General features: G+C 41.9%; 1 protein-coding gene across 3 annotated transcripts in view; it reads left to right on the forward strand.

Annotated features, from left to right (window-relative positions):
- YES1 (YES proto-oncogene 1, Src family tyrosine kinase) overlaps nucleotides 5,171-21,628 on the forward strand; it is a 94,751-nt gene continuing 78,293 nt past the window's right edge. The window contains exon 1 of one of the 3 annotated variants that reach the window (XM_021096153.1): nucleotides 5,171-5,255. The gene's annotated coding sequence lies outside the window, so the exon portion shown is untranslated. Of the gene's footprint in view, nucleotides 5,256-5,310; nucleotides 5,544-5,869; nucleotides 5,891-21,628 lie in introns of those variants that run through there. The other 2 variants (XM_021096152.1, XM_021096154.1) reach the window with 2 other exon arrangements.

The following is a 21,628-nucleotide window of genomic DNA, read 5'->3' on the forward strand; positions in this document are numbered from 1 at the left end:
CCACATATCAGCTTAATGTATCAGGCTAAACACTTGGTAATGGCTACAGGAATTGCAAATATAGATCTTGGGAGGAAATTACAAGTCTATAAGGCAGAGAGATCAAATTGGTTTCAACTATCAATTTCAGGTGTTTGCTGCCTGAATTGTTGAGAAAGATTTTGAGGATAGAGTTAGTGCTCTGGGAGAAAGGGTGTGTGCTGTGCTGGGGTCGAAAAGCAGCAGGTGGAGGGGCTGGTTTGCTAGCTCTACTTTTGGGGTCTTATATATGGCTTACAGGCGGCTCAAGGCTACTAGTTTCCATTGGGGTCCTACAGTCTCTCATCTCCAATTCTCATGATGCTTCTGCTTCATCCTCTGTCTGAAAACCAGCACCCCCACCCCTCGCCCACCCCCGCTATGTGCAGGGGGCAGGAAGTACTGCCCTCACAGCATGAGTAAGTAGCAGAAACTAATAGTGGCTCTGATTTGCAAAGAACAGCTCTCTCTTTTTTTTTGGTTTTGCCCACAGCATGCAGAAGTTCCCAGGTCAGGGATCAAACCCATACCACGGCAATAACCACAGCCACAGCAGTGGCAATGCTGGACCCTTAAACTGCTAAGCCACCAGGGAACTCCAAGGTTTCTTAATTTAAGCAGAAAGAAAATTAAAAAAAAATTTTTTTTTTTTTTTTTTTTTGGCCACACTCGTGGCATGGAGAAGTTCCCCAGCCAGGGATCAAATTGATGGTTGAAACCAATTTGATATCTCTGCCTTATAGGCTTGTAATTTCCTCCCAACAGCTGTGGCAATGCCAGATCCTTAACCCACCACACCACGTGGGAACTTCCAAGAGAATTTAAGTTTGGAAGTTCAAAGAATGGACAGGAAGATTGGTGGAGCAGCCTCAGACAGGAACCAAGGAAGGTGGAGTCAAGTTCAGATCCTGGCATAGGGATGGTCCCCTTGGGATGTAGGGACCAGCAGCACTGGACATTTGTTGCCTACTGCTACTGGACTCCCCTACCCCTGAACACTCACCTTCTGCCACTGGACCTCTCAGTCACCTTTGTGTCACTCCCTTAAAATTAAAAAATTCCAAGCTGGAGTCTGAGAGTAGTGGCGCTCAGACCAAAGCGCTACACTCTGGCTATTGGGGAGGACTGGTTTTCAAAAAAGAGGAACTTGGGTTAAACAGACACCCTCAAAAGGTATCCACTGCATTCGATATTCTGCCAGGCAGGGGGTGTGCATGTGAGAAAATGCCAACTGCCATCTAGCTTAGAAACTACTTTCACAGAACAGAGCGAGGAACTGAGTTGAGAGCATGAAAGTTTGCAGTTAATGGCTAAGGCTAAGAGCAGGCAGAGTGGTTCCAGGAGGAGCTAGAGTTGCTGACACTAACTAGTAGGGACTTTGCTAGATATAACACACCTGGGACCAAACTGCAGGAGAATTAGGAAGTCAGAGAAATAAACTGAAATGACCCTGAAATATATTCCAACAGCAAAGACTAGATTTCCAAAAAAATAGTCCTCAAGCTGAGGAGGCACACCAGGTACAGGCTGGAATTCTAAGACTGTAGATCAGGTAGCCAAGGAGTTGGATACTGGAGAGAGCAATGAAACAGCAAAAAGATGGGCTGGATTTGCTGAAGCTCATACAAGATCGCCATTTTATTTGTTCACTGTAGAAAGTGTCCTTACACATCCAATAAATTCATTCTCTGGTTTTTGTTTGTTTTGGCCACACCTATGGCACGTGGAGGTTCCCAGGTCAGGGTCTGAACCTGCCCCACAGCTGCCACAATGCCGGATCCTTAACCTGATTCACCAAAAGGGAACTTCCTGAATTGGTTCTCTTAGACTTGCCTAGTTGAACACCAGTCCTTGAGGCGATGCAGGCATCAGGGACATCACAAGTTGATGGGTTATTGCTCTTCTCCACAAGGGTTGGCAAAATGAGCCTACCATTTGAGGGTGAATACTTTCCACTTACCTGATTTTTCAAATCTTTGCTTAGAGGGCTCTTCATATTTGCCCTAATTGGGCTTAGGAATAGTTTTGGCCTGGTGTAGATAATCTGAAGCACTGACTGGACTTGAGGAGATCCAAGTTTGGGTGGTTGGGTGGTTAGTTCAAGTCTGGTGGAAGGTATTTGCGGGGAGGGGTTGGCAGCAGAGATTGTTATTAAAGAGCAGAGACCAAGGCGGCTCCTCTAGTTACCAGGAAGAGAAATCATCATCACAGCCTCGGTGACGGAAGCTGCAGCAGATGATTGACAGCAGAGAGGTTTCTTCCAAACAAACACTTCCTGGCAAAATCGTAAGTTCCAGGGTGAGAGGGAGTGGACCTAGCTAAACTCCAAATCCTTTAAACTTTCCATCAGCCAAATAATTGTAGGCATTAATAAACTTAAATGATGAATTTCACTTTTGTAGGGACTTATATTTCATTAATTTATTTCAAGCTGTCCCCTAGCTTTCTCATGTAGCAGACTGGCCCAGAGATTCCATGATTTAGGTTCCTCATCACTCAACACATATATACCAGATATCTATGCCGTGGGGGAGGGACACTGGGTGTGGGGGGTGAGGGGGCTTCATCATTTGTCCTTTTCACAAATAAAGAGATTGTCACTTGAAAGCAATTTTTATTATACCAAACTCAGTGAGACTTTGGAGATTTTTTGTCTCTTTTGTTTTTATTTTTTGCTTTTTAGGGCCATACCCATGGCATGTGGAGGTTCCCAGGCTAGGCGTCTAATCGGAGTTGTAGCTCCCAGCCTACATCAGAGGCACAGCAACGTGGGATCCGAGCTGCATCTGTTACCTACACCACAACTCAGAGAAACGCCAGATCTTTAACCCAGTGAGCGAGGCCAGGGACTGAACCTGCGCCCTCAAGGATTCTAGTCGAGTTAACCACCGAGTCAGGACGGGGAACTCCTGTCTCGTTTGTTTTTAATATCCGTGGGAGTCAGTGAACTACTGAGTTTAAGACTGAAGCTTAACATTTGTACCTAGATGAATATTCCAAAAGGGAAAACAGGGTACCTTTTATGAGGTAACAAAAATAATCAAAATGAAGGTTAAGAGAAGAAAATTCAGTGATAAATATAATACTTTATAGATTTTGACACACACCTCCTCTTCCCCTTAAACCTTTGTACCGAATATCTTTAAAGTCACTTCACCCCTTAAACTGAGGTAAACAAGTATTATAGCATTGATTTTTTTTGAGGCTGTGAGTTTAGGACAAGAAAAATATCTCAGGAATCCCCACCATGGGACAGTGGGTTAAGAATCTGACTGCAAAAAAAAAAAAAAGAAGAAGAAGAAGAAGAAGAATCTTGACTGCAGTAGTTTGACTTCCGTCACCACAGAGGTCCAGGTGTGATCCATTTGGGGTGCAGTGGTTAAATGATCTGGCATTGCTGCAGCTGTGGTGTAGGTTGCAGCTGTGGCTGATACAGTCCCTGGCCTGGGAAATTCCATATGCTGGCCATACAATTGAAAAAATATATCTCAGAATTCCCTGTGGCTTCTGTGTTAAGTATCCAATGCTGTTACTGCTGTGGCTTGGGTCACTGTTGTGGCTTGGATTTGATTCCCCCACGGGTGAACTTCCAAATACCACCAGCATGGCCAAAAACAAATCTGTATGCATTTTTTTTTACATGAAAATTTTATTGCCCAAGAAAATTAAGGGCAAATGATGTTTCAGAAGCTAAATCAAATAATAAAGCACCATGTTACATGTACCTTTTAATGTGAATGCCTATGCTTATCTTTGGTACATTTAATGAGCTGAAATTTTTTTTTCAAACCCTTATATGCATTTACTAAGTTCCTAGAATATCAGAATACTGACACGTGATGGTACTACTTCATATTTGTCGAAGATGTTTCTGAATTTCGCTAAAAACCACAAAGGAAACCAACAGCCCCAACATTGTTGTGATAATCCCACCAAAGAGGAAATACGAAGAGGAAGTTAATCTGAGTCTGAGAGGGCAGAAGTGATTTTAGCAGAGGATTCAGCCCTTTCAGACACTGAGTGACCCTCAGTTTTTTTTGTTTTTTTTTTTTTTTTGGCTTTTTGCTATTTCTTTGGGCCGCTCCCGCGGCATATGGAGGTTCCCAGGCTAGGGGTCTGATCAGAGCTGCAGCCACCGGCCTACGCCAGAGCCACAGCAATGCGGGATCCGAGCCGCATCTGCAACCTACACCACAGCTCACGGCAACGCCGGATCGTTAAGCCACTGAGCAAGGGCAGGGACCGAACCCGCAACCTCATGGTTCCTAGTCGGATTCGTTAACCACTGCACCACAACGGGAACTCCCTGACCCTCACTTTTAATCTCAGCTTCTTCGGGACCCTCTCCTTTTCTTCTCCATCGGCGACTCACTACAAGGCCAGTAGGAAAAGGTGCTTGGATGCAGGTGAGCAGGATTCCAGTTGGGGCTGCTCCGCGTTCGTCGGGGTGGCAGTCTCAGTTTCCACAACTGTCGAACAGGACAATACCTGTCCAGTTCCTTCGTTGGGATCTTGCCACGATCGCCTAAGAATACGGTCTCCTAAAACAAGCCAAAGCCACCATTACTGGGAGAGTCGCCAACAGAACTCGGCTTGGGTTCCCTCTCTCCGCAAGGCTGGTTCGACCAATAGTCAACAGGAAGCTCCTGGGGCTGGGACAGGATCCCTGGATCGGAAGGAGGCCAGACGCGAACGTTTTTTGGACGGCAGTCAGGACCGTGATGAGGGTGTTAGTAACGCCCCTCTGGCTCACGCGGCTGGCTGAGATTTTACTACCAACGACAAAGGGTGCGGAAGCATAGCGCTGAGGGGCAAGCACCCAACTCACCATTTCCCCCCTCCCCCGTGCCTACCCCGCAAAGACAAAGCCCCCGGCAACTACAGAGAGCCTGGCGAAGATAAGGGGAAACTACGACGGGGTGGAAGCGAACTCCCGCTCCATCTCCCGCCGCAGCCGAGCGGGCGGCCACAAGGTCCGCGGGTGGGGAGGGGGCGCTGTGGTACTGCGCTCCTCGTGGAGAAGCGCCTCCTCCTCACGCCCCCTTAGCCTGCGCCGCCTCGGGAATCCGCCCCGGACCCCGCCGCCATGTTGGGTCGGGAGAAGTAACTCGGACTCGCCGCTGACCCCGACCGCCGGAGGGCGGCCAACAGCCCAGGAGGGGCGCGTGCGGAGGCCGGAAGGCGGGGTCGCTGGAGCTCCGCGCCGCGCGAGTTCCGGTGACCGGTCGGCAGCGCAGGTAGTCCTCGCCCCCGCCCCCGCGCAGGGGGCGGAGCCTGGAGTGAGGGCGGGCCCCGCACGGGGAGGAGGCGGAGCGTGAGGCCGAGGGGTGGGAGAGCCCGGGAATTCCCTCCTCCTGAAGTAGCGAGTCCTCCGCTGGCTGTGCAATCGTTCCTGCCGCCGGGCGCCTGGGACGAGGAGGTGGAGGAGGGAGAGGGCCCCGCGGGCCTCGCCTCCGCCCGCCGCCCCCTCCCCGCCAGCCCTCCCCGCCGTCGCGGCGACTCATGCGAGCGCAGCTGGAGGGCAGGTAAGGACCTTTCGGGGCCCCGCGGGGGGAGGTGGCCGACCCCGGCCCACAGCAGTAGGCCCCGGCGCCCGGAGGCGCCGCTGCTCCCCGCCCCCGCCCGCTCCGAGTCGGGAAGTTGGGGAGAAACTTCTCCCCTCCCCCGGCCCCGCTAGCCCGGCGGGTGTGTCTCCTTCCCGGCGCTACCTGCTTGCCCCCAGCCTGGGTCTCCGCCCCGTCCAGCCCTTCTCCATCCCGCCCTAGTCCGCCCTAAGGTCCTCGCTGCGCTGGGACATCCGCACAAGCGTCTATAAGGTCGTGCGGGCCGTCGGCCAAGGGGGCAGCGAGGTTTATTTTGGCCGAAGTTAGGGGTGAGGGCTGTGGCCTCTTTCCGACCCAGGGGTCGGGGGTCTGCGCGTTGGCGGACGCCGGGTGGCAACTGTGCCGGGAGAGCGGGCGTGGTTGGGGGGAGCGAGTGGGTGAGCCTCTCGCTGCACTTGGTTTGATTGAAAACCGCAACATGTTAAAGTTTTCCTTTGTTTTGGGTTGGGGGTTGGGAAATATGCCGTTCTGCGGGCACTTTTACATTGTTTTGCAGTTCTGCCTCCCATTTGGTTCGGTTCTCTGTCCGCATGTGTTAAAGAAAATTTTGTTTTTAATATGTTTTTCTTTTTGGTAATTGCTTTCCGCTTTTGCTTCATTGGACATGGGGCAGCGTTGTTTTAAGAAGCTCTTCGAAAATCAAGTCCGATGTAGAGACCGCTTTAATTTTTGCTGTGTGGTGGTTGAATTATTTTCTGCTTAATTAAAACAGGCATGGAATGACAATTCATAAATTATTAAAGAAATGAAAAGTTGAGTCTCCATTCGAATAAAACTTTATGTTCATGCCATTATCATGGGAACATACATAGTTTCCACTGGTATGTGTGTTCACATAGATGATTTCACATATACCTATATGTGATTGTAGTATATTCGTGTATTGCAGCTGCAGGATTGCAGTACCAAAGTTATCTTGATAATTCTAGTGTGTTTAAACCATCCTGTTAAATGTTTATAGTTAAATTACATGAGGAGGAAAATATTACTATATATGTACATGTAAGTGTGCATTTAAAGCAAAGAAAGTATGTGGCAAATCTAATATCTTAGCTAGCACAATGGTTGGCACACAGTGGACAGGAAACAACATTTTGAATGGACAGGTAATGGAGTGTCTTGTATTAGAAGCCAAGGATCTTGTATGTGTCACATGATTTTCATATATTGGTCTATATTGTATGTCAGTAAACCATATTTCTGTTTTGTTAATACTCTAGACCCCTGCCATAGCTGACCCTTTAATAAAAGGAAGTTTAATTGTACTTTAATTTTTGGACATTAGCTAAACCTCAGTGGAGATTTTGAATGCTGGTTGAAAATTCATTGGTTCCTAAACTTGGGGAGAAAAAAAAAGACTGCGATCTGATTCCAAGTACAAGACAGTACAGTTCATATCTATGTTTCCAGGATAAAATATGAAAGCGCTCTTAAAATATGTATTCTGCTGTAACCACCATAATGTTATAATAGCTTTAATTTTGCAGTATGCTTTTGCTGACTTCATAAACCACAAAATTGACTCCTTTCTGTTCAACCAAAAGTGAAATTACAGCTTTGACCTATCTTCTGGGATAGGTGGAATTTGTCTTACAGCTGATGTATAATATTAATGTATGGTTCAAGTTTTTTTTTTTTTTAATCAGTAAATCCTCAAATTGAAAAATAATCGTCTATGCAAATCAATCTCCTTCATGTTATGTAACATTAAAAGAATAAATATCCTAAAGGAATAGTAATGACCCATTGTAATGAAATATTACCAACACATGGTGTAAGACTTGTTTATGTAGAGTTGCAATTTGCATCTTTTTAGGCAGTAAATAGTTTATTAATGTGAGTAATTTTTCTTAATATATTTAGCTCTTAACCTAGTGATTCTGTTTAGCATAGATATCATTAGTTCCTATTAGCATTATATTTAAAAAGAGCCTAATATAAAAAAATTTTGGTACTATTTCTTTTTATAAAAAACTTTTAAAGAGAGCGGTATTAAGGTTTGAGGTCCAGGAATGCAAACTTGGGTGATAAAGCTATGTATTTTTTAAGAATCTGCAAGGAAGTGATTTCTGTAAAAAGTACTGATAAGAGAGGAAGGAGGAAGTTGTGATTGGGACCTGGCTCCTGAAGTGGTGGCAAAGTTCTACCTGATGGTGGTTGCAAGGGTGTTGGCTTTCGTGTGTAATTCATTAAGCCGTATGTTTATTCTGAGTGCCTTTCTGTGTCTGTAGTTTAGTTTATATGAAACTGCCCCCCCCCCCTTCAAGACGCCTATGTGTAATGTACTTTGTAAGGTTCTTCCACTAAAGGACTTAATATTTGGTGACTGACTTAAGAACACTGCCTGAGCTGCCCTTTGCAAACAGGATTAGACCTGTTAAATCACAACTAGCATATGCCAGTAGTTAGTGTATGTAACTACTTTCACATGTGAATAGCATGTTAATTATGTTAATATTTTGAGGGAAGACTCCAGGTTTTACTAACTTTAATTTCAATTTTTGTATGTTGTGACAAATGGTAATCAAAAAATGTTTATTAAACTAGTGGACACTGTTCTGTCATCAAGTATAAAATATCCCCTATTTTTCTGAAGATTGTGTATGGTAACATGACAGTTAAAACCTACAACTTAACTGTGGCATCAGAGTAGTAATTCTTTCATTTGTTTTCAGTTTCCTGACACAGTAATTGTTCAGGTCAATAATTGCAGCCTGTGTTTTGATATTCTTAAGGGTATCTTAAAGTTCTCAGCATAAAATAAGTTTTTGTGTACCTAAAGGAATAGTATGTTTTGTTTCAAGTGACAAAAATGCTGTGAATCATTGCCTTATGCTACTTTACTTGCTTTATGTAATGGCTTGCTGTTTTAGTTGTTGATGTTGCTTTGCATTGTTGTAGAGTTGAAGAAGAGATCATTATGTGCCAAATTCTTACACTGCAGGAACTTTCAGTCATGTTATAAAGGTGATGTTTGTGGCCCTGGCTTTGTTGTGTGAATATTTACAGGAAGTTTTAGTTAAGATCTTCCATTGTTCAGAAACCTACATGGCTTAGGTCACCTTCAGTTCACATTTAAACAGGTCTGTAATACAAATGCAAGTTCTTCTAGCGAGGTGAAACTGCTTTTCTTTAAAGGAAATCATCTGTTTCTGTTAAAGTATCTTGGTATCTCATTGGTAGTGTGTGTGGCAGTTTGTGTGGCCGTGGCGGGGTACGTATTAGCTCTTTTCTTCCTCTCAGCTGCTCCAGCGCCACAATTAGGCTGCCTATTGCTCAGCTGCAGCTGCTGGGTGATTATGATCCATCCAGCTCCTGTCTAAACTCAGAGGCAGATTTAGCAAAAGGAGCTATAGTAACAGCAGAGGGTGAAAGAGAAGAGCCGGTGCCTCTGCCAGTATCATTTTAACAAGTCTGTGTGCCAAGGAATCGTTGGCTGCAGCAGCACTACTGTTGTCTTGGAACTGGCAGACTTGATAGCAACACATCCTGGTCTGGGTTGGGTTTACCTGGTGTTGTTCTTTAAGATCTTAATGCTCATTCTGGGAAAGAGAGGGAATCTTGTAATTTCAGAGTACAGGATAATGTACTTGAGATTACTGATGAGCCAGGCTATGCCTCTGCTCCCCCTTTCCCCCATCAGTGCCCTTCACTTTTCCTTGTTTGAGTATATATGTGATTTCAGGTTCTCTGAACCATATATATTCTGCGATGCTTTAAGCTGTGTCTCCTAGAAGTGCTGCTCTGTTACTGTTATCTGGTGGGTGACAGAGCTGATGTACAGATTCTTTGGACTCCCTACTTTTCTTCCAGGAAGTGGAAGACCTTTAGGAGGGAGTATTCTAGAACTAGCTGCACATGACATATCCCGTGGCTGCTTGAGTTTTGTAAGTAGGAACTCTAGATTACTTTTCCTATTGTTCTTTCTTCATTCCTGGGGTATGAGAAGATGGATATCAACGAACACAGATACAGCATCAGCAGCAAGCCCCAGACTAGAAGGTGCTATAGGCAAATTTTGTTTCTTCTGAAATGTTGTTCAGTTTATAGTCATGGCAAGTGAAGAGCAGCAGCATCTTGTTGTCTTTTTACCACTAGAAAATCTGGACAGTTCTCCTGCTAATTCTGGCTTTGGAATTTAGTGGTTCAGGATTTAGTTAATTTGGGAATAAGAGAGTATTGGGAGAAGTAGCTCTCAGACTTGTGTAACCGGAAGGAAGAAAGAAGCCCAGAAGACTACACTTAAACATTGCAAGTATACAGAGTCATCGTGGCACATGCCTAACAAGACAGTGGTGTATTGACCCCCTTCCTTTTTTTTTTTTCGCTTTTTAGGGCTGCACCCATGGCATATGGAAATTCCCAGGCTAGGGGTTGAATCAGAGCTGTAGCTGCCAGCCTGCGCCACAGTCACTGAAACATGGGATCCGAGCCTCGTCTGTGACCTACATCATAGTTCTTGGCAATGCCAGATCCTTAACCCCCCGAGCGAGGTGGCTGGGGATCCAACCTGCATTCTCAAGAATGCTAGTCAGATTCATTTCCACTGTGCCACAGCAAGAACTCCTGATCCCTTTCTTTGTGGTCCCACAAAACCCTGGTATCTAAGCACATTTCTCTCTCTCTGTATTCCAATTATTTCTTCCCGTGACTGTGATATACTTGACACTGTGTCAAGGAAATGTTTTATATGAATTTTTGAGAATAGTTCCTAGTATAATAAACCCTTAATAAATTTTGAATTCTATACAGAGATGTGGTTCTGTATATATTTATGAGTTTATATATACAGACTTTCTCCACACACAACATGTTTTTAAGGAATACCTGTACTAAAATTTGACAAAAGTAGCTAAATGCTACTTTAAATGTGAACTTAAAAGTCATTTTGATACCTCTGACACAAACCAGAAACTCTTTGTAGTTGAAATGAAGCTAGTCTCTAGTAAAAATTTATTTTAAATAAATTTTTTTTAAATTAGTGCATATAGAAAGCCCAAGAGCCTAGATTTTAAAAAATACATTTAGTATCCTGTCATGTTATTAGTGACAGTCATTATCATAATTATGACATAATTTTCACATATTCCAAAGACAGAAAGAAGTAGTCTTGATTTTCTTGATACAACGTGTGAAAAAAAATGCATAGTTCACAGGGTATGTCTGCCGAATTGTTGGGGGTGGAGACAAAGTACTGGGAGGAAAGACTGACCACTGAAACTTAAAGATTGGTTTCAGCCTCTGTTTCTAGCAGTGTGTAGACCTCAGGTTTGTTTTCTTTCTTTCTTCCTTTCTTCCTTCCCACACCACAGTAGTGACACGAGCCACTGCAGTGACAGTGATCCTTAACCTGCTGAGCCACATGGGAACTCCAGGTTTTCTTAAACTGATTACAGAGGCTAGTCACTTCTCTAATTTTTTAATAGAACTTTTAGTTTCTTAGCATTAAGTAGAAATTGGGGTGGAGTGGAGAAAATTGGTGGCTTTTGCTGCATAAGTTAATATAACTCTTCCATGGCAAGTTTGTTGATTTCTTGGTTCTAATGCAATTAATATTTTCCACATTAAGGATACTGTTAAAATAGTGGGAAGTTCCTGTGGTGGTGCAGCAGAAATGAGTCCGAATAGTATCCATGAGGATGTGGGTTGGATCCCTGGCCTCGCTCAGTTGGTTAATGATCTGGCGTTGCTGTGAGCTGTGGTATAGAATATAGACGTGGCTCGGATCCCACGTTGCTGTGGTTGTGATATAGGCCGGCAGCTACAGCTCCGATGGTAGACCCCTAGCCTGGGAACTTCCATATATCCCCGATGTGGCCCTAAAAAAGGAAAAGAAAAGAAAAGGCAGTCAGGCATTTGAAAAGCAGCAAAGAGGGTAACATGGAGCAATAAAGACAGGACTAAAAGGTAGAAGACCATCTGGATTTTAATTCCACTTCTGACAGTGAAGAGCTATGTAGCCTTGGTCAATTCATTGAACTCCTTAGGCCTCAGTCTCACCATTTAAGACAGGAGGTTGGGCCAGATGTTTTTTTAATATCCTTTCAGCCTTATATAAATGTGTGTTTTTACTACAGCTGAAGTCTTTATATTGATAAAATTTTAAGGAAATGTTTTAGAGTCTAGAATTTGAAATAGAATTAGATATCAATAGGAGTTCCCGTCATGGCTCAGTGGTTAACGAATCTGACTAGGAACTATGAGGTTGCGGTTCGGTCCCTGGCCTTGCTCAGTCGGTTGAGATTGCTGTGAGCTGTGGTGTAGGTCACAGATGTGACTAGGATCCTGCGTTGTTGTGGCTGCGATTAGATCCCAGCCTGGGAATCTCCATATGCTGTGGGTGCGGCCCTAGAAAAGACCAAAAAATAAATAAATAAATAAAGACATAGAACTAGATATCAATAAGTAAAAGAGTAAAAAACTGACTGCATAAACTTGACACCGGACTTTTAGTGTTATTCCATTCATTAAGTGGACATTTTTTTTCTTTTTTTTTAGGGCTCTACCTGCGGCATATGGAAGTTCCCAGGCTAGGGGTCTAATCGGAGCTACAGCTGCTGGCCTACACCATAGCTCATGGCAATGCTGGATCCTTAACCCACTGAGTGAGGCCAGGGATCGAACCTGCAACCTCATGGTTCCTAGTTGGATTTGTTTCTGCTGCGCCATGATGGGAACTCCCTAAGTGGACATTTTTTTAATTCTAAATTTTATTATATTTATAGTTGTACAGTGATCAAGTGAACTTTTTAAAATTTTTTATAATTTTTATTTTTTCCATTATGGTTTATAGTGTTCTGTCAATTTCTACTGTACAGCAAAGTGACCCAGTCACATATATATATATATACATTCTTTTTCTCATATATATATATACATTCTTTTTCTCACATTATTCTCCTTCACGTTCCATCTTAAGTGACTAAATGTAGTTCTGTGTGTTATGCAGCAGGATCTCACTGCTTATGCACTCCAAATGCAATAGTTTGCATCCATTAACCCCAGATTCCCAGTCCATTCCCCCCTCCACTTGGCAACCATAGGTCTGTTCTCCAAGTCCATGAGTTTCTTTTCTCTGGAAAGGTTCATTTGTTCTATATATTAGATTCTAGATATAAGTGATATCAGATGGTATTTTTGTTTCTCTTTCTGACTGACTTCACTTAGTATGAGAATCTCTAGTTCCATCATGTTGCTACAAATGGCATTATTTTGTTCTTGTTTATGGCTGAGTAGTATTCCATTGTGTATATATATATACCACATCTTCTTAATCCGTTCATCTGTTGATGGACATTTAGGTTATTTCTATGTCTTGGCTATTGTGAATAGTGCTGCAGTGAACATATGGGTGCATGTGGCTTTTTCAAGGAAAGTTTTGTCCAGATATATGCCCAAGAGTGGGATTGCTGGGTCATATGATAGTTCTATATTTAGTTTTCTGAGGTACCTCCATACTGATTTCCATAGTGGTTGTACAGTTTAAATTCCCATCGACAGTGTAGGAGGGTACCCTTTTCTTCAAGTGGACATTTATTAAACTGGTGGCCTAGTACTATGGCAATTTTGATATTATAAAAATGATTGTAGCATGACTGCTGCCTTCTAGGAATCCATTGTTGGGTGGAACTGTCTATAATTAGGAGTCTGTTGTAAATTTTTAGATTGATCTTTTCAGTGTGATAATCCATTAGAATACTTCTCTGGTTTTTGGTAATATTAGTGTGCGATACATCCAAAACTTTAATAAACCTTTTTGCACTGGATAGCTTTAGCTTCAAGTAAACCAATTCCGTTCTCCAGGCAGGAAGACTTAATTTGGTGTTTTTTCAGATACTCATTTCAGATATTTGTGATTCACAAACACAGGCTCCACACATCTGTATAGAAGTTTTACCATAAGAAGACACGTTTGAAAGCAAGGGATTAAGTTTTTTTTTTTTTCAGATTTATTTTGCAATAAAATTAGAAAAGTAAGGAGTTAATTATTCATTAAAGCACATGATTGTGATGTCACCTAAAAAGTAATCATGCCTGGATGACAGCTTTACCACATTGTATCAAGAAAATAGCCATTAACATTAAATAAAACAGGAGTTTCTTCCCTGGCCCAATCGGGCTAGGAACCGTGAGGTTGCAGGTTCGATCCCTGGCTTCCCTAAGTGGATTAAGGATCTGGCGTTGCCATGAGCTGTGGTGTAGATTGCAGATGCAGCTCGGATCTGGCGTTGCTGTGGCTGTGGTGTGGACCAGCTGCTACAGCTCTGATTAGACCCCTAAACCTGGGAACCTCCATATACTGTGGGTGCGGCCCTAAAAAGTTAAAAAAAAAAAAAAAAGTAAAACATGTACTTTTTAAATTGACAAAAGCTCAGACTAATTGTTTTGGCATTGAAAAATGGTTAGCTTTTTAAGGTTTGAAAACTAGATTTTGTGGAAGGAAGAAAAAGAAATTAAAATTATAAGTTTGAAAATAAAAATCTTTTTCCCTTGGAGTTCCCGTCGTGGCACAATGGTTAACGAATCCAACTAGGAACCATGAGGTTGCGGGTTCAATCCCTGCCCTTGCTCAGTGGTTTAATGATCCGGCCGTTGCCGAGAGCTGTGGTGTAGGTTGCAGGCGCGGCTCGGATCCAGCGTTGCTGTGGCTCTGGTGTAGACTGGTGGCTACAGCTCCGATTCCACCCCTGGCCTGGGAACCTCCATATGCCGCGGGAGCGGCCCAAGAAATAGCAAAAAGACAAAAAAAAAATCTTTTTGGGAGAAAGATTTTTTTTTTTTTTGCTTTTTAGCATATGGAAATTCTCAGGCTAGGGGTTGAATCAGAGCTTCAGCTGCCAGCTTACATCACAGCAAGGTTGGATCTGAGCTGCATCTGTGACCTACACCATAGCTCACGGCAATGCCAGATCTTTAATCCACTAAGCGAGGCTGGGGATCAAACCTGTATCCCCATGGATACTGGTCAGATTTGTTGCTGCTGAGCCACATCGGACCTCCATGATTAACCTTTTTTGGTTAGATTTCTAGACAGCCATTGAAGTTTACCTGTAAAAACCCAACATACAGATATTACAGTGTTTCAGTGGTAAATATCTTCTGATTATTTCAGGTTTGGGAGTTTGTTTTTTAACTCTTCTGAGTTCTTTGAACAAATGAAATACTTGGCCTACTAAATGCTGTGATTATTCAGTGGATGATCCTGTAACCTTGCCAGTTACCATCCTTCCCCACCTTCCCAGCTCCTCCCTAGTTAAAAATCACTGTTGTAATTAGAATGCTTGGACTCTCTCTTGCTGCTAAGCTTAATTTAAGGACAGAAGCTTCCCACCTGCTTGCTCGGCACTGTGAAACTTGCCTCCTACTCTGACCCTGTAGGACACTGTGAGGAATAGAAGCATTTCAAAAGATGGAGATTGAGAAACCAAAAAAAAAAAAAAAAGTAAAGTAGAAGGGGGAAAATGAGGAGTGGATGTAATATGGAATTTATGATTTTCTTTTTTTGCAACCTTTTTTCCTATTTCCCACTCGTTCAACTCCTTCTCTTAGGCATTGGGTAAGGAAAGTTTATGACAGATGCTTTGCTGTATGTATATATGCATCATCACATTTAGTTTAAATCTTTGAAGTGTCTTTCTAAAATACACAGAAAAATCATGTGTAAGATAGGTTTTTTGTTTTACACACAAAATGAGGATCAGGGAGTATATGTAATTAGCTAAGGTCACATGACTGGTTGATATGGTAGAACTGAATGACAGCAAGACTGTTCTTTAAGACGGCTTCCTTAGGGATGGCGGCAGTGATGGAAAGGAGGATTTCCTTAAACTACATTTGTGTTGGGGCTGAGAATTTTCAACCCTTAATACTTTTCCTTTTAATGGAAGTAACTATGTGGTGCCTATTTCAAAATAGGTGTCATGGAGTTCCCGTCGTGGCGCAGTGGTTAACGAATCCTACTAGGAACCATGAGGTTGCGGGTTCGGTCCCTGCCCTTGCTCAGTGGGTTAACGATCCGGCGATGCCGTGAGCTGTGGTGTAGGTCGCAGACGCGGCTCGGATCCCGCGTTGCTGTGGCTCTGGCGTAGGCCGGTGGCTACAGCTCCGATTCGACCCCTAGCCTGGGAACCTCCATATGCCACGGGAGTGGCCCAAGAAATAGCAACAACAGACAAAAAGACAAAAGACAAAAAAAACAAAAAACAAAATAGGTGTCAGGGTCAGATGTGGTATGATGGATTATTACAGTAACTAAATGTAGCAAATGCTTTCCTTTTGTTAGTTTGGCTTTGTAATGGAAAATTAATACACAATTTTCAAAGCATTCTTTATCTTTTTGTAAAATGAGATGTATGGCCCAGATTAACAAGGAGACAGTGTTCACATGTTTTTCCAATCAAGTTTTTTTCTATCTAAATTTATCAGAAGAACAAAGAAGCATGGAAACATACTAACTAAACTGTAGTAATGCTATTCTAAGTTTGAGTTTGTGAAGTGTATATATAATCTCTGTATATAGTCAACCTCTCCCTCTCTCTCTTTCCCCCCCTTCCTCTCCCTCTCTCACAGTCTATTTATCTGTCTATCTGCAGTTTGTGCTCAAATCAAAAGCTGGGTCAAACTGTACAATATTGTCTTCTAATGTGTATATAATTTATTCCTAGGTGAGTCAGTAGAAATAGCTGGAAAGTTTACATTGTGTGAATTGTCCTCCATCACATTTCAGGCACATGGTGCAGAATGAGAGCATACTTTCCAGTTTGCCCCGTCAGTAGGATGGAGGTTTCCTGCACCTTGGTATAGACTTACCAACAGTCAGAGCTGCACTTCCTTCTAGAGGAAATCCAGTAGGATTCTTCCATACTGACTTGTTCCTTTAAATCTTATTGTTCCATGAATTCCTCACTCTGGATGGAGAGTCTCATCTAAAGCTCCAAATGGAAACTTTGCTCCTTTTTTGCCACTATGTTGAGTTCCATTGACAATGATTTCCTTCACCACCTTAGAAGCCTTTTCTTTTTTAGCTGCCTTTTATTTCTTCCATTGTATCTAAGAATGTATTCTTTGTCCTCTCTAATAAGCTGGAGCATTGTTTTCTGGTGGGAATACAGCTTGATTTTGTAGCATTATTATCCCACATAGAACATTTACAGTACAACTCCATCACGTATCACTCCCAACAGTTCCGTCACACTGCTTGTGTTTATTGAGTCTACATAATGGTTGGCAGATAGGTTTTAAACTATAGTGCCACCTCTAAATGGTCGGAATGACTGCCACTATAATGTAAGTTCCGTGAGGGTAGACATCTTTATTTACTGAAGTTATCCCAAGCATCTAGAATAATAACACATAGTAGGCACATATTATGTTTTTTAATTAAATTTCTTAAATTTAATTAAAAAAATTTTAAACGTGGGAAAGTACAACAGTCCACTGGCAGTTTTGCCTACCGTGGCTATGGGAGGAAGAAATGTCAGCAACTAGTGAGCTCCTCACTGAAAACTCATGCAGTAACCACTGATGTTTTTCACTGAGGTGCTAAACTATGGCATTAGTGCTCAGGATGGAGCAAATAAACATTCTTTACTAGAATCTAATGAAGAAACTGAGGTTTGATTTAGCAGTGACTTTGTTTTTTTAATTTTTAAATTTATTTTGCTTTTTAGGGCCATACCCATGGCATATGGAAGGTCCCAAGCTAGGGGTCTAATTGGAGCTGCAGCTGCCAGCCTACACCACAGCCATAGCAACTCAGGATCTGCCTGCATCTTCATGGATACTCATTTTCACTGAGCCACAATAGGAACTTCTATTTTTTATTTTTTTAAATTAAAGTGTAGTTGACTTACAATGTTTCTTCAGTTTCTGTTGTATAGCAAAGTGACCAAGTCACACACAGTTCCCTATGCTATACAGAAGGGCCCCATTGCTCATCCATTCCAAATGTAATAGTTTTCATCCAAAAACCCCAAACTGCCTTTCCATCCCACTCCCTCCGCCCCCTACCCCAACCACAAGTCTGCTCTCCTTGGCGGTGATGTATTTCTGTTTTGAATTTAGGATCATCTGTTGATTTAGTGGTGACTTTAATTGTTAAAGAGAAGTAAGAAAAGTTCTTTTAGTAAGTAGATTTCTTTATATCTTAACTCTAAATAGATCTCTAACAACCATGCTTCTTAAAAACTCTGACACATATCAGTTCCCCCTTACACTGACTGAATCATATGCATGTATCTAATTGTAAATAGAGTTGGGAAGAATAGTCCTTGGTTGGCAGGGAAGCCTTGTTCCAGTGACAACTCCATATCATTGAAGGGGAAAATGAATTTTTGGTAGAGAAGTAGCTGTCTCTGCCGTGGAAAGGAATGGGAAATAACCTAGTAGCTGAATGGGTTAGACATATGGAGATAAAACACTATTTAGTTTATAAACATGGTTAGAATATTCATTTGAAAGGTATCTTAGATAGTATCTGCTTAACTCAGGCAATAATATTAGTATAGAAGTGAAGTAATGATGATAGTTTTAAGATTCTGATGGGCAGTATACCACATAATGGAATGAAAAATCTAAAAATGCTCCAGACTTTTTGGTATGGAAAGTTTGGGAAGCCAACTGATAGGGTGCAGGGGTCAGAGCAGAATGGAGCTTTTATCTGCGTTTATGTAGCACTTTGAGTTAACTGAGAAAAGATAATAATTGGCCATGTCAAAGAATTTGGTGGATGTAGTGGCAGCTAGGAGATTATGTCCAAGCTATATCCTCCTTTCCTCAATCTCACCTTATACCTCCTCTTTTCCCTATCTCCTTAAGCCACTACTGCTGGGGCTTACTTTTTGATTAATTTTTTTTTTTTAATGAAAAGGAGTTAGAAGGAAGACCTTGTAATAAAGGTCAAGTAGAAGAGAGGGTCAGGAACCCCTTAGGTTATTGTCAGAGGATGAATGGGATTTTTAGAGTGATTGAGGGTTAGCAGAAGGAAAAACTAATGACAGCAGAGATGATTCGTAGAGATAAATTCACACTAGAAATAAGAAAGAAGCCACAGATCCACAGCTTCAGAAAGTTGAAATAATAACGAGGAACATCTAGCATGAATTCTTTTTAATCTCCTAACTTTTATAACAAGAGGATGTTCTTTAATAGAAAAACTGCAAGAAAGAGTAAAATAGTAGATAGAGGGCATCTAGCTTTAACTGATTCCAAGTTTCTAGGTCCAGAAAAATTCCATTTGAAGGTTCTGAAAGACATTTCTGATATTCCCAAAGGCCCACCAGCAATAGAAAGAAATGGAGACAGGTAGACCTTTCAAAAACAAAAACACACACACAAAAAAAAAAAAGAAAAGAAAAATGATTAAATGATTCCTTAAAAGGTGAATTTTAATAAATGCAGACACTGAAAGTTGCCTTTGAATCTAGACAAAATTCTGTATCAGTTTATTAAACATTTACCATTAAGAACAGTTGAAAAGTACAGTGCTTTATTGAATTGTTGAATGACCTTTTTGGAGTTTGAGTAAAGGCTGGGTCTACATCATCTGTCAGCAGTACTTTCCTGTGTTGGTGAATACTTGGACCTGATAAAGCCTACTTTCCTTAATAGTAAGGGTTAGTGATTCCGTTTCCGCTTTTTTTTTAATCTCTTTTATTTTCCTCTTTCTGTAAATAAGTCTTCTAATGGCACTGTAGACACTTTGTTTCATCTATTTGATGATATTCAGTCAGGAATATTAACAGATTTAGAGCTCTTTTTATGTATTTCCAGATTTTTTTTTAAAAGGAAAATTAAACTGGAGTGTATAAGCATGTGTGCTTACCCCATATCTGTGAACGTTGTTTTTGTTATATATGTGAACAAAGTTACCCCAGAATTATCTTAATTTGCTTTTTCAGTTGAAGAATACTGTGCATTTTTCTTTGTGGTAAACTGCTTGCTCATCACCTTTGCCAATTTTGCTGTTGGGTTGTTGTCTTTTTCTTTCTTTCTTTTTTTTTTTTTTTTTTTTTGGTCTTTTGTCTTTTTTGTTGTTGTTGTTGTTGTTATTTTTGCTATTTCTTGGGCCGCTCCCGCGGCATATGGAGGTTCCCAGGCTAGGGGTCGAATCGGAGCTGTAGCCACCGGCCTACGCCAGAGCCACAGCAACGCGGGATCCGAGCCACGTCTGCAACCTACACCACAGCTCACAGTAACGCCGGATCGTTAACCCACTGAGCAAGGCCAGGGATCGAACCCGTAACCTCATGGTTCCTAGTCGGATTCGTTAACCACTGCGCCACAACGGGAACTCCTGTTGTCTTTTTCTTAATAGGTTTTTTTTTTGTTTTTTTTTGGTCTTTTTGCCATTTCTTGGGCCGCTCCCACGGCATATGGAGGTTCCCAGGCTAGGGGTTGAATCAGAGCTGTAGCTACCGGTCTACACTACAGCCACAGCCACACCAGATTCAAGCCACGTCTGTGACCTACACAACTCACAGCAACACCGGATCCTTAATGCACTGAGCGAGGCCAGGGATCGAACCTGCATCCTTGTGGATACTAGTTGGATTCGTTAACCAGGATTCATTAACCACTGAGTCACAATGGGAACTCCAAACCATTTTGTTTAATGAAAGGATTTTCTTCCTTTTTTTTCTTCATATGCTTCACAAGGTGCTGCCCGTGTGTGCTGCTAAAGCAAGCAACTGAGTTAGTTATTCTCAATATCTTTATTTTTACAGATGAAGAAATAGGCTTTGAGAAGTTATAATTTGTTCAGGTTACAAGCTAGGCCTGTCATTAAATCTCTGACTCTAGAGCCTCTTAGCCCTGAGGTTGCGATTACTAGTGGGACAAATTTCCTCGTTTTTCTTTTTTTCAAAATTTCTCAGCTATTCTTACTCATTTACTTTTCCGTATGAACATTGTGATTTTGATCTAGATAATGACTTACTCAGGTAAGAATGGACAGCTTTAAAATAATCTTACTAACTAAAAATAAGTGGTATTTTTCCATTTATTGAGATCCTTTATATCCCACAGTTTTATTTTAATATAGATTGAACATTTTTTGTTAAGCTTATTCATAGGTATTATTTCATGTGTGGTTTTAGAAAAACTTGTTATTTGAAAATAATTGCGGTTACAAGATCTGCTAAAATAGCACAAAGAATTCCTAGAGCTTCCTTACCCAGATTTACTAGTTGCTAACATTTTGCCACATTTGCTTTTGTCATTCCCTCCTGATATCCTTTTTTTTTTTTTTTTTTTTTTTTTTTTTTTTTTTTTTAAATGGCCATACCCAGGGCAGATGGAAGTTCCTGGACCATGGATTGACTCCAAGCCCCAGCTGCAACCTGTGCCTCAACTGTAGCAACGCTAGGTTCTTACCCTACTGCACTACTGCGGAAACTCCCATTGACCGCTTATATCTATGTGTGTGTGTGTACATCCCCCCACCTCGAAAGTCAGTTGCAAACATTAGTCTCATCACCATTAAATACTTTTGGTGTATATTTCCTAAAAACAGGGATATTTTCCTTTCCTCTCACAGTACAATCAGTTGAATTCAAGAAATTTAACATTATAATATAGTTGCTGTGGCTGTGACATAGGCCGGCAGCTGCAGCTTCGATTCAGTCCCTAGCCTGGCAACCTCCATATGCAGCACGTGCAGCTTTAAAAGGCAAAAAAAAAAAAAAGTGTTATTTCAAATAGAGGAAAATAAATTATTAACAAAGAGTAGCCCTAGGAAACTAATGCAGCAGTCTATAATGAAAATTTTTCTCCTTTTCTTCCTTCCTTCCTTCCTTTCTTTCTTTTTTTCTTTTTTTCATCTTTTTAGAGCCGCACCCACGGCATATGAAGGTTCCCAGGCTAGGGGTCACATCTGAGCTATGGCTGCCAGCCTACACCACAGCAATGCAGGTCTGACCTGTGACTTACACCAAAACTTACTGAAACACCAGATCCTTAATCCACTGAGCGAGGCCAGGGATCAAACCTGCATCCCAAACCTGCATCCT

Source organism: Sus scrofa, chromosome 6 (genome assembly GCF_000003025.6).
Source record: "Sus scrofa isolate TJ Tabasco breed Duroc chromosome 6, Sscrofa11.1, whole genome shotgun sequence".
Lineage (NCBI taxonomy): Eukaryota > Metazoa > Chordata > Mammalia > Artiodactyla > Suidae > Sus > Sus scrofa.